This window comes from Tasmannia lanceolata, unplaced genomic scaffold (assembly GCF_043159265.1).
Source record: "Tasmannia lanceolata isolate RefF3 unplaced genomic scaffold, GAP_Taslan_0.1 ptg000013l, whole genome shotgun sequence".
Classification (NCBI taxonomy): domain Eukaryota; kingdom Viridiplantae; phylum Streptophyta; class Magnoliopsida; order Canellales; family Winteraceae; genus Tasmannia; species Tasmannia lanceolata.
The window spans coordinates 30,353,502-30,366,814 of NW_027518690.1; positions in this window are offsets into that span (position 1 = coordinate 30,353,502).

Genomic DNA, 13,313 nt, shown 5'->3' on the forward strand with positions numbered 1-13,313 from the left:
ATGAATTTTACTTCTAACAATTTCTTCACTTCTTCATAGACTTTCAACTCCCATTCTGTTTTGAGCTTTCGGAGTTTTTGCTTCTTTGGCTTAGCACCAAGGATTAAGGGTAATCTGTGCTGGACGATTTCCTCACTTAATCCTGGCATATCATCGTAAGACCAAGCAAAAACTTCTTTGAACTCTTTAAGCAGGGTGATCAATTCCTCGCGTTCTTCAGGGGATAAAGTTTTGCCAATCTTTATTTCCTTAATTGAGGTTTCATCACCAATATTCACAGTTTCAACTTCCTCATCAAGTGGTTTTGCTCGGCGACTCTCCTCCTGTTGGATCATATGTCTGATTTCAGGGGGAGTTTTGTCGGCATCCTCATCAGAGGGGGAGTCTTGATTGTTATTATTAAGATTATCAGATTTTATAGCAGATTCAGCAGATGAAATAGAGACAGGAATGTACTCAAAAGAAAAATCCTTCATTTCATTGAAATTTGAATCATATACATCAACAGACGAATTACCCTCATCGGGGGGTACAATGAACTTTGGACTCATTTTTACAGACTCGATGGAAATGTTGACACCTGCGTCAACTGACTCAGAACTATAAAAGGAAACAGCAACAGATGCTTTATTATGAACAGACTCCAACTCAATCTCGCTTGAAAAGGAAGAAACGTCGCCGATCTTAGGTGAATGGTCCTCTATGGTACCTGCATCAAAAGACTCATTAGAAGATATAGACTCTGAATCAAACCCGGAGACTGACACGTATTTATGGACGACTGACTCTTCTGAAGGGATTCGTTTGTACTGAAAAATAACCTGGGGTAGGACTTGAGAAGTCCAGTTAGTCAGAGGTTCCTCAGCCGGGGTGATAAGACGAGTTGGGTCAAGTATCAGCGGGCTCCTGCCAATCACGGCCACAGTCTGTGACCCTTCTTGGAAAAGTGAATTCAGAAGACTCGGCTCTATGTGTTCTGTCCAATCAGCCTCAGACTCTGTCTCTACAATCTGCATACCCACTGGCTCATCTTCTAGCTCAAGATCGAAGAAAATCTCAAACCCCGGAAGCATCTGACCTGTGCTCTCATCCAACCAAAACTCTGCAAAGCCACAGAAAGGAAAGGCTGCGCCTTCTTTTCGGAATCGACCGTTCATTTTCAAATCAATGGGTGCCATTGGTAGCCCCAAGCCCCGACGACGGTTTTCTGCCCATTTCAGCATCAACTGCTTCATCTCTACAATTTCCTTCTTTGTAGGCTTGTAACCCAGTCCGAACAAACCATTGAATGTTTTGAACACAGGAAACTCGGTCAAACCTTGATGATATTTGCCTAACCCGGCGCCTGGCATATAGCCCTGTCGGCGAATCATTCTGATGACATTCGAATTCGTACTGGTCAGGAAACAAATTTCCTCATTCAAAGCCTCTTTGAAAGTGATCGTAGTTACCTCTAGTGAAAACCCCGTCAAATTGACATCTTTGGATCTTTCCCCAGTTATGTCCGGAGTGATCTGCCCTATCTCGAGATCAGGATCCCCCTTTACTGTTATCACTCTGTTCCTGCGAATGAACTTCAGTTTTTGGTGGAGAGTAGACGGAACAACCCCGACCTTGTGCATCCAAGGACGGCCAAGCAACAGTAAGAATGAAGCCTTAATATCTAAGACTTGAAATTCTACCTCAAAGTCTTCTCCGCCAATCTGTATCTCAGTGACCAAAGTCCCGATTACATCTCGGCGAGTGCCATCATATGCTAGAATACCCTGCTCGGATGGAATAAAATTCTCAGGACTGAACCCCAGGGTTGCTGCGGTGCTTAATGGGCAAACATTCAGTGCAGAGCCGTTGTCAACCAACACCTCTGGCACCTTCTTCTTGTTACAGAAGACTGTGATTTTAAGAGGCTTAGTATGGTCTCGGCCCTCAGGAGGTAAATCGTCATCAGCGAATGACAATGTTTTCGCAGCTCTGGCCATGGCTACGAGACTGACAAGCTCGTCAGGTGAGGTATTAACAGAAACTTGTGCTGCATTAAGCTCTTGAAGGACTAGCTTTCTGTGCTTCGATGAGGCCATTAGTAAACCCCATACCGAGATATTAGCCTGAGTCTTCTTCAGCTGCTTTAACAGGCTCTCATCTTCTTCGTCTGCGCTCACTTTATTCTGCCTCTGATTTTCTGAGTTTCTTGCAACCCCTGCCGGGTTTTCTACACTCAATTCTGGTGGTTTGAACACTCGCCCACCTCGGGTCATGTGACGCATCTCGTTACACTGATCATCCAGCAATAGCAGTTCGTCTTCGTCCGTTCTGAAAACATAAGGTGCATTACTGACATCCTCTTCAAAGTCCTCCATCCTTAGAACATAGGTGGCTTCCTTTGCTTCTTCCAGACCAACATTCTGAAGCGCATATGACTGGGCTGAAGATGACTCAGCGAGTTCAGCATCGTCAAACGACAGCACATAAGGTTCTTTTTCTCTGAATTCTCTGAGCTCTTCATCGTCAAAGTTCAAAACATATGTTTTATCAGATGTAATAGCGCAAATGAGAGCAGAGGGATCAAGGATGGGCTCATCTACAAAGATAGCGTTTGTAGTGGGAGGAGCAACAGCACGGTGGTTGGGGAGAGGATTCTGAGTGATATTCGGCCTTTCAACTGCAAGCTCATCTTTATCGATCATGTTCTGAATCGCGTGCTTCAAGGCCAAACAGTTCTCAGTCATGTGTCCCGGGCCCCTGTGATATTCACAGTATTGATCCCTTCTCCAGTTTCCGGGCAGCGGATTAGGTACAGGTTTGACATCCGGAAGTCTGATCTTCTTGTCTCTGATCAACTTCTTAAGTATCATGGGCAGTGGAAATGGTAATGGGTCAAACTGCCTGAACTGCTTCGTCACCATTGGTCTAACAACTTCATCAACAGGCTTGGCCACTGGTCTGGTATAACTGACTGCTTGTACTTCCTTCGGTTGGATCATAGGCCTCTTCCCCTCTCGGACATCAGATAGCGTTTTGGCTCGGAGGCCCTTAGCAATAGCATCCTCGATCTGGGTGCCGGTCTTAATCAAATGATCGAAATTCTGATAGTGCTGCGGCGCCATGAAGTGAAAGTACTGCGGGGACAAGCTCTTGAGGACCAACTTTATCTGGTCTTCCTCTGACATTCTATGGCTCAGTTGGGCAGACTTGCGCCTCCAGCGCCTAATGAAAGATGTGAATGTCTCCTGAGGATTCTGCTTCAACAGCTTCAGATCTCTTTTAGTGACCTCGATCCCTTCCTCCATGGAGAATTGTTCTACGAATCGGTTAGAGATTTCTTCTAATGTCCTAATCTCTTCTGGTTTCAACCTCAAAAACCATCTTTTGGCTACCCCTATAAGAGACATAGGAAACAAATGAGCCATCTGCTCTCGACTTAAGCCATGCTGCTGGGAAAGAGTGATGAACCATCTGACGTGGTTTCTCGGACACCCAGTTCCATCATATTTGTCATAGTCTGGTGCCTTGAACTTAGGCGGGAATATGGCATTAGGGGACATCAGAAATTCAGAAATATCGAATCCCTTGGACGCTTGAACCTTCATGCTCTCAATGTCACGAGCCATCTTCTCATACTTATCGAACAACTCATTCTCCTTGTTAACCGGAGGGACAAAGTATTCCCCAGCATATTGCTCATCTTTTAGATCGATCTCTACGGGAGAGATGACTGGTCTGGTGAGGTTAGGAGATGTGGCCGGAGGAGGCTGAATGGCGGGATCTTTAGAAGTAGAGACCTTTTGAGTACTCTGGTCTTTTAGATGAGTCACCTCATCTTTCAACCCTGCTATATCTTGACACATATTTCTCAACATTTCCTGTATAGTTATCATGGGGTCCACTGGATCATTAGCCATTTGGTTGACTTCAAAAGAACCTGACAACTCTGGTGAAGATGGTAAAGGTGCTGTTGGTGACACAGTGGGATCAAAGTGACGAACAAGTCTAGATATTGAGGTAGGTCTAGACCAGGTAGGTTTAGCTTGGGTGCCCTTTTTTGAAGCGATGGTTGCTATCTTTCAGAATCCTGATTGGAAGTTAACATACTAGATCAATAATCATGAGATAAAGATTCTGAACAAATAGAGAAAAGAGTAATCTTGAAATACATCAACGGGTATGTTAATTTGGAAAGAATCCTCAATCTATTCCTTAAGGGTATAACCGTTCTTCTTTTGGGAATGAAAGAGTCAGGAACGATAAACATCCCTAATCAAAATAAGTTTCGATCTCAGCAACGATCATGCACTCAAAGAATACAGGTGAGATCAAACTTTTTCATCAATGATTTCGATATGATCCAGGGGTAAAAGATATATGATAAACATGGATCAATCAATGGCTCAGATAATAGACCATGGCCATAAGAATGACAAAAGTCGGGTCAAGGACCAGATCTAAAATCTGAATGATGGATATCAACAACAAGATGAGATCAAGATGAGATGAGATAGCATAAGATTGCTTTCAACAGATGGATCATGAATGACTAATCCTATGAGATCTTTGGAAATGAATGGGATTTACATCCTAACCCCAAAGGAAAAGTTTTTTTAATTTTCGCACATTTTATCAGTGTTACCTGAAGGCATCAACCCTAACCCTAATCTAGCGGAGTGGAGAGAGGATCTCGACTCATGACTTTGTTTGTGTACCTAGGACCGATCGTAGCCATTGAAAGATGGACTACGGCCTAATCTAGACACAAATGGGTAGGATATCCTAAACTAGGCTCACACACACAATTGGGTAAGATATCCTAAACTAGGCTCACACACGTGATGCACATGTGTTCGTATACTACATGCATGTGTGGGTTAATCTAGGGGTAAGGCCAAGAGTTCCCTTAGCGCGAATCCATGTTCGATATACTGTACCAGTGTCCGGCGTATCAGTACGTGAACAAGAGATCCGTTTACGTACCATAAAGGTACTAGGCTAAGGGTGGAATGCTTCTCTAGCACAGAGGCACCAGGTGATGAAATCCCAGTCAACCATGCTAGATAACACTCCGGGTTCCTAAAATAGGACGTGTGTGCATGTGAGATGCAGGGGTTTAGATGAAAGTGATGTAAGTGTGTGCAATAAGTTCGCGCAATCTATGATGCCTTCAGGTTTTGTTAGATTAAGTTTGAGTAAATGTGATGAGAAAATAAAGCATACAAACTAATCTAACAAGCATAAAAGAGATAGAGTTTTCATGAGCCAGTTGAAATAGATTCAAATGAGTTATCCTTTGGAATTGTAATGAAGTTAGGTGGTCCCCAGCAGAGTCGCCAGTCTGTGGGACCCGATCCCGCGAGAGGGGTGGTGGCGCGAGAGCCGCCACGCACTATCTCTTGGTCTCTCGTACCCACGCGATTGGCGTGTGCCTTTTATTATTAATTTTAATTCATCTTTTATGTGAACTTGGGATCACTAAGGCAATCCGAATTCCACACAAAAGAGACTGACAGAGTCGCCACCTAGATGTGGGATCTAGGACCCATAATTAACCAGAAATCTAGACTCGCTACCTGGTTACAAGAACGGAAGGTATGGGGATTTATCCACCACATGCACCATTCCTGCCCGATAATCGGTCTTCAATTCCAAAAGTTAACTCTTTTAAATTCATTTTTAATGGCTCATTCAACTCTCTGTTAATGTGCTATCTATGTGACATGCATCCTATGATCTAATTTCAATGTGAATCCTAAATGTGTATCTTGATTTCTTAATTGGTTTGGATTCAATCTAAGTGAAAGTTCTCCTAAAATTCTAATTTCATGGAAAATCCTAAGTGATTTGATTGTTTCAACAGTTTTAAAAGTGATTAGCCCGAGTCCTCAGATGATCTGGTATTCATCCAAAGAAGCCTACGTATCCCCGCCTCCACGAGAATCAAGGCAACGTAGTTCTTCGCGCCTATTCTAAGCTAGGATGCCTAAGACACCTAGACTTCTATCCTAGACTCGATCTAAAAGACCGAACCGGTTATTAAAGTTTCTTGTACGATTATTTAAATTTCAGTGAATTGTGGATTTTATGACACCCTATATGCCCTAACTAAATGCAGATTAGCCCTAAGCTAATGCAGGTGGTTCTTACAACCTATGTGTGACTAGGCTGTATTTCCTAAGGAAAACCAAGGGTGGACTAGCGTATCCTACTCTAGTCATCACTCGGCGATATGGATCGCCGACTGACCGGACGGAGGCGCTCCTATAACTCTAGGACAGACCCCTAACTCTAAAAACAAGCACACAACAAACAAACAATCAAACTACCTATCAAAAGAAAAACCCTAACTCTAAAACTCTCTATCTAGGAGAAACTCCTAACTCTAGAGGAAGATCTTTTGAAAATAAGATTTTAAAGGTTTTTGAAGAAAGTTTAAGATATTATTTACAAAAAAGGTTTGGCTGGACTTGGGATATAAATCCCAAGCTGCACTACGTACCTCGGAAGAGGATCAAGCCAACGTAGTTCGAAAACGAACTCTCAAACTACGCTTCTAAAAGAAACACTCACACTTCAGATTTTTTAAGGTTTTTTTATATTTTCAAATGTTTTTGATATTTTTAAAGTTTTCAAATGTTTTTGAGTTTTAAATTTCTAATGTTTTTGGATTTTAAAGCTTTTCCAATGCTCAGGACCTTTAGATGTTTTCAATCTTAAAGGGAACACGCAAGAACAACCACAAACTAGGGCAAAGCCCTAAATCCAAAAGGGGAAACCCCGAACAAACAACTAACGTCTCAAAGAGACGAACCATAACAAGAAAGATAGCGTCCCAAGAAGAGAGAAAATGATCCAAGATCCCAAGCAAGCAAAGCTCTAATAAGACTGAGTTAGCCTCTAATTAAAGCGAAGTAATCAACAACTCTAAAGGAGAAACTCCTAACTAAAAATATTAAAGAAGGGTACAAATGAGCAAATGAGTCAATGACTCTCTAATAGCGGTGGAAAAACGAGTCAAAGACTCCACTGATAACAACTAAAGGATAGACGAGTCAAAGACTCCCTAAAAGAGATGGAAACACAAGTCAAAGACTCACTGACAACAACATCACACAAACAAATGAGTCAAAGACTTTTATATGAGGCAAAGCATGCCTCCTATGGGTACACCAATTTCGGCCCAGAATGGCATCCAAGGGAGGGAATCGTGCGCTCTTTCCTTGCGCAATTTAATACTTAGGTTATAGCATCTTATTGCCTGGCAGATCTCAGGATTTCCGTGGACAGTAACCTCGGAGCCAATAACATGTTATAGCTTAAATATCTAAATTGTCAAAGATTGGTTGCAATTGGGATACGATTATGGATGCACTGGCCATTTTTCGAGGGAAATCTAAAGACCCTAAGATTTCTGTTTCAATGGATTAATGAGTTAACATGTGACAGAGATTTAAGGTTCTTTAGAAATTTTCAGATGATTTTCAATTAATTTCGGATTTTCAATGGATTTTATCAATTTTAAACATATGAGTGTTTTTACAAGTGAAACTGTAGCAAACGAATTCGAAATGAATCAAAATTTCTACAGCAGTAAGATGGGTATCCATGCAGCTTACGGGATGAATTTTGTGGATTTGTACATTAAGCTCATATTTAATTTTGATTTAACAACAATAAGACCAGATTGCAAAAATAACACAGAAACTACTAGAAATAGAAATCTAAATTCCATGAAATTTCTACATTAGTAAGATATAAGTGAAAATAGCATGCTGTAAGATTTCCATGAATTTAGAAAACTATTTACTATCAGTTTCGGATTTTTTAAATTTCAAACCAGATTATGAATTAACACTACAGCTCATATGAAACAAGATCAAAATCACTTGAAAATTTTACAGAAGCAAGAAGTATAGAATTTAAGACTACTGTAAAAATTTGGAGAATTGTATCTGTGATTTGACATCAGTAACAATTCTCCCAAAATCTGATAATTTTCAAAGAATGCATAAAATAATATACCAAACAAAATCCAAAAATTCTCACAAATTCATGGTAGAATGTATCATTATCATATTATTTTCCCACGAAATTTCATTATTTGTGGAATCTGTTTAGTATATCTTTTAGTTTTCTTTGTTAAAAATCATGCAAAAATCCGAAAATATACCAAATAATTCTAAAAAATTCCGAAAACAGTGTACCTACCTGTGATGAGTTCCTCGCCGAATCCAAGAGCCGAAGAAATCCAAAAATCCGGCCGACGTGCGATCCGCTCCGCTTCCTTCTTTGTTTTTATATTTTCCTCTCTCTCTTTCTCTCTTTTTTTTTCTCTTCTTTTTTTTTCCTTCTCCTCTTTTTTTTTCTCTTCTTTTTTTTCTCCCCTCTTCCTTCTCTCCTCCTTTTTTTTCTCCTCATCACCTCTCTTTATATAGTGAAAAACTTAGTGGAGAGGTGGAAATAAATAATGAGAATGGTGGGTGTGGTGGAGAATAATGGAATATATAATGGTAATGGTGGGAATGGTGGTGAGAATAATGGAATATATAATGGTAATGGTGGGAATGGTGGTGGGGATAATGGAATATATAATGGTAATGGTGGGAATGGTGGTGGGGATAATGGAATATATAATGGTAATGGTGGGAATGGTGGTGGGAATAATGGAATATATAATGGTAATGGAGATAATGATGTTATTTTAAAGGGAAAAATGAAGTTAGTGGAAATGGTAGAGAAAGTTAAGTCATGCTAATGGTGAGTCCCACTTTGTGGGTTCCGCACAAGCGGGTCCCACATCAGCGGGTCCCACACAAGCGGGTCCCACACAAGCGGGTCCCACACAAGCGGGTCCCACACCAGCGGGTCCCATATCAGCGGGTCCCACACAAACGGGTCCCACACTAACGGGTCCCACACAAACGGGTCCCACACCAGTGGGTCCCACATTCTCTTTTGCTCGGATTCTCATGAATAACCCTTCTCAATATTCAACAGAAAAATACGAAACATGGCGGAAACGACCAAAAATATTTAGAAATGTAACAAACGGACGCGGAAAGGAAAGACATTGGAAAACCGATGGAAAAACCCTAATTTCTTAAGGCAGAGCAAAATGGGGTGTCTACACGTCCAAGCATAGCGAACTTGGGTCCGGTCAAAATGGGGTGTCTACAGGCCCTGGCAATCAAGGTGCTTCTAAGAGGCCTATATTGGCCAACCTTAAGGCTAGACGTGCTGAACCATGTTAGAAAGTGCAAGAGGTGTTAGAAATTTTCTCCTACTATTCACCAACTGGCTGTACCCATGCCTGCGGTCGTAAGTCCGCTCCCATTTGCTGTATGGGGGATGGACATTCTCGGACCTTCCCCGCCAGCCTCCGAAGGACGCGAATTCGTCATAGTCTCAATAGACTACTTCACCAAGTGGGCGGAGGCTGAACCTCTAGCCAGAATCACAGAGCAAAGCATACAGACCTTCTTTGGAAGTCGGTGATTTGCAGGTTTGGGATACCCCGTATACTGATAACAGACAATGGTAAACAGTTTGACGGCCGGAACTTCCGAAGATTCTATTCAGATCTGAAAATCGAACAAAGATTTACGTCTATAGCACATCCCCAGACCAACGGACAGACAGAGGTCACAAACAGGATCCTACTCTAGGGGATCAAGAAGAGGTTGGATGAGAAAGCGGGACGATGGGCGAACGAGGTATACCATGTCCTATGGGCATACCGAACCACACCGCGCACCGCGACAGGAGAGTCTCCCTTCAACTTAGCCTTTGGAGCGGAGGCAGTAATCCTAGTGGACATCGGCATCCCATCTCCCGGAGTCCCCAACTTCAGTGAGCAGTTCAACGGGGATGGACTCCGTGCGAACCTAGACCTGCTAGAAGAAATCCGAGAAGAATCCAGCATAAGGGCGGCGGCCTATAAGCAGAAAGTGTCCAACTACCACGACGCTAAAATACACCCAAGAGAGTATCACGTGGATGATCTAGTCCTAAGGAAAGTGGCAGTATCTCAACCAAGAAGGGTAGGCAAACTCTCCCCGATCTGGGAGGGACCGTATCGGGTGAAAGAAGTCATACGCCCAGGAAGCTAAAAACTGGAGACGCTAGGCGAGCACCAGCTCCCCCACGCTTGGAACTCCAAAAACCTGAGGAGATACTACCAATAGCTCATCATCCTCAAAGCCCCAAACACCATTGTAATCATGCAAGACTTTTGTAGTTAATGGAAAAGACCACATCTTTTGCAAGCTCTCCTAGTTTTCAAGCTCGGGTTAAAGATTAACTTGTTCACCTAAGGCCGTCCCAACAAAACTGGAAGCACACTTCTGGTAGGGAAGAAACCGGGGTAGAAAACCAATGCTTCAAATAAGATCCTAGTTTTTAAGCTCGGGTTAAAGATTAACTGGTTCACCTCGGGCCGTCCCAACAAAACTGGAAGCACACTTCTGGTAGGGAAGAAACTGGGGTAGAAAACCAATGCTTCAAATAAAATCCTAGTTTTTAAGCTCGGGTTAAAGATTAACTGGTTCACCTGGGGTCGTCCCAACAAAACCGGAAGCACACTTCTAGTCGGGAACAAACCGGGGTAGAAAACCATTGTTCTAGGTAAAGATCTAAGCCCATGAGCCCAAAGAACCCAGAAATTAAGCACAGTTTGTTTCAAACAGAGATGAACACAAGCAAAAATAATGATTGACATTCAGAAAATATAACCATCTCTATTCATAAAAGCCCAGACGGGCAAGTGTACAAAAAATAAGCCTCCAAGGGCTATACTAACAAAAAGAATTAGTCCCAAACAAAAAAGGGGAAACAAGAAGATCAGGAATCTTCGTGACTACTGTCCCCTTGAGGGTCATTTGCATCTGAAGCATCCACGACTGGAAGGGCGCTCTGCTCACCCACTTCCTCCGTCCCAGCTCAGGCAGGGAAATGCCGTCCAGGATGACATTTGGGTGGGCCTCCTTGGCTCGCTCAAGGCAATCTGTGAAACCCAGCATGTAGGAGTTAATGGACAGGTTGACGAGCTCATCCTCCTTTTTCCGCACGGCCTCCTTCTACCGCTTTTGGGACCTCTCTCTCTGCTTGTTGAGGGTGTCGAGGGCCTTCTCCCCTTGGGTGGTCATGTTACTATTCAGCCTTCTGATCTCCTTGCCCCTATCCTCAATGGGCTTTTTCAGCTCTACGGCCTCCTGTTTCAGCTTGCCAATTTCTATCTCGGATTGGGTGATCACTTTGGACAAGCCCCGGCCCTTCTCGTAAATATCATTATAATAGCATCTGATCTGCCAATAAAAGGAAATGAGATGAATAACAGGCCGGGAAATGAATGAATATGAGCTAAATTAAAATTTGAAGTACTTGGTAGATGGAAGTGAACATAGCCTCCTCCGCCGTGCCCGGAGGCTCGCTCATAACCTTGAGCTTGTCCTCCGTCAGCAAGCCCTTGGTGATAATCTCTCTAGCACCCGACTGTCTCCCAAGCCGGTCTCATTCTTCTGAACGCTCCAGTTGGGGCAGAAAACGTTGTCCCCGGGCCGTGCAGTGGAGGACACAATGGCAGAAATCACGTTCTGGTCGGACCCACTTCCCCGGCCATAAGTGTCGACGATCTTCACCGTGGGTTTAACGTCCTGGGCAGCAACGGGATTAGAGGTTTCCGGGGCCTTCCTTTTCTGGCCCCTGCCAAGAGCTATCTGCCTCACCTTCTCCAGTGCTGACTGCTTCTGCATCTCTGAAATCCACCAAGAATACAACCAGCATCAGTAACTGAACGAAAGAGAAAGAAAGCAAAGGGATACGAAGGCTAGCCTAAAGCCACTTACGTGCTCGGGTTGTAGTACTAATGCCAAGCCCGACCAGAATATCCTCCCTAGAAAACTCCGCACAATGAATCAAGCCCTCTCGTTGCAGCTCCTCACAGATTTGGGCAAACGTCGACTTGTCCTCACCCTCTAGGAGTGGTTTGCGACTTAAGGCAAGCGTATCTGCAGTGGGCCATTTTAGAGGAACCGGCCAAACCCTAGTAAGCTCATTGTCCTCGACATACAGGAACCTATTTTTCCACTTGTGTATGGAGGTTGGAATGCCTATGATCATCTTCACTTTAGGCCGTTGGCTGATATAGATCCAACCTCCGTCCTGATGCCTCTTCAAATGCGCGCACATACGGAACAGGGGTATGGATAAGTTCCTTTGGAGATGACCTCGAACCAAGTACATAAAGCCGATCAGCGTTCTCCATGAGTTCGGCACCACCAGAGCCGGGGCCATACCATAATATCGGAGAACCTCAGCAAAGAATGGGTTTAGGGGGACCTAAGTCCGACTCTAAGGGCCTCCTCGTACACTCAGACATCAGAACTGTCGTTACTAGCCCTATCTCCTTCGATTGCCGCTCTCAATCTGAACCGCTCAGGGATACAACACCTATCCCTAACCTCCCCTAGTTTGGACTCATCAAGGAAGTTCTCCTCGTACAGAGCCTGAATATCATATTGCGGATTGGCATTCATCCAAGCCTCAGCTGCCCGCCCCGGGATGAAGGATGTGGACGCCTCGGCTATATAACTCCCCTCACTTGCCTCTGCTCGGTCTGGGCTATCTACTCGGACTGGAGTGGTGTTTAAATCTAAAATCACCTCGTCCCCAATATCTACGGACTCGTCAAGGTCAATTATATCTCCCCTATGACCGGCCATGTAAGGGCCGGGAATCTTAATCGGGTTGGATCTGGTCCTCTCCGACGAACTAGACCCTGAACTACTAGGAGAAGCGGATCCCACTGGGGACGATCTAGAGTTCGGCGTAGACCCAGAACTACTACTACTGAACATCAAGAATACAAAAAAAATAAAAAAATAGAGACAAATAAAGGAAAGACCCACCGAAAGAAGGTTACCGGTCCGAAGGGAAACGCACCTAACTCAGCGACGACCACGACCCCAAAGCTAATCACAAACCCGAGCAGGCGGAGCATAAATGAGGCAACAGGAAAATGAAGAATGAGTAGGTAAGCAACGCCTCTTATAGCCTTGAAGGCTTGAGGCGGCTCACATTCGCGAACCCAGGGCTGCCACGTGCCTTTCATTAATGGAGCAGGGCACAAGGCACGAGGCGACGCGTATGTATACATGTATACATACGTATATAGACGTATGTGTATACGCCAGGATATGGCGCATGCACAAGACAACAAAAATCTGGTTGTCCCAAGCCAGCCAGGATATGGCGAGGCAACATGAAGGCTGTGGTAGGTTTGAAAAATATGAAATTGGGGATTTTTTGATCATTTATTTTCCTCTGTGACA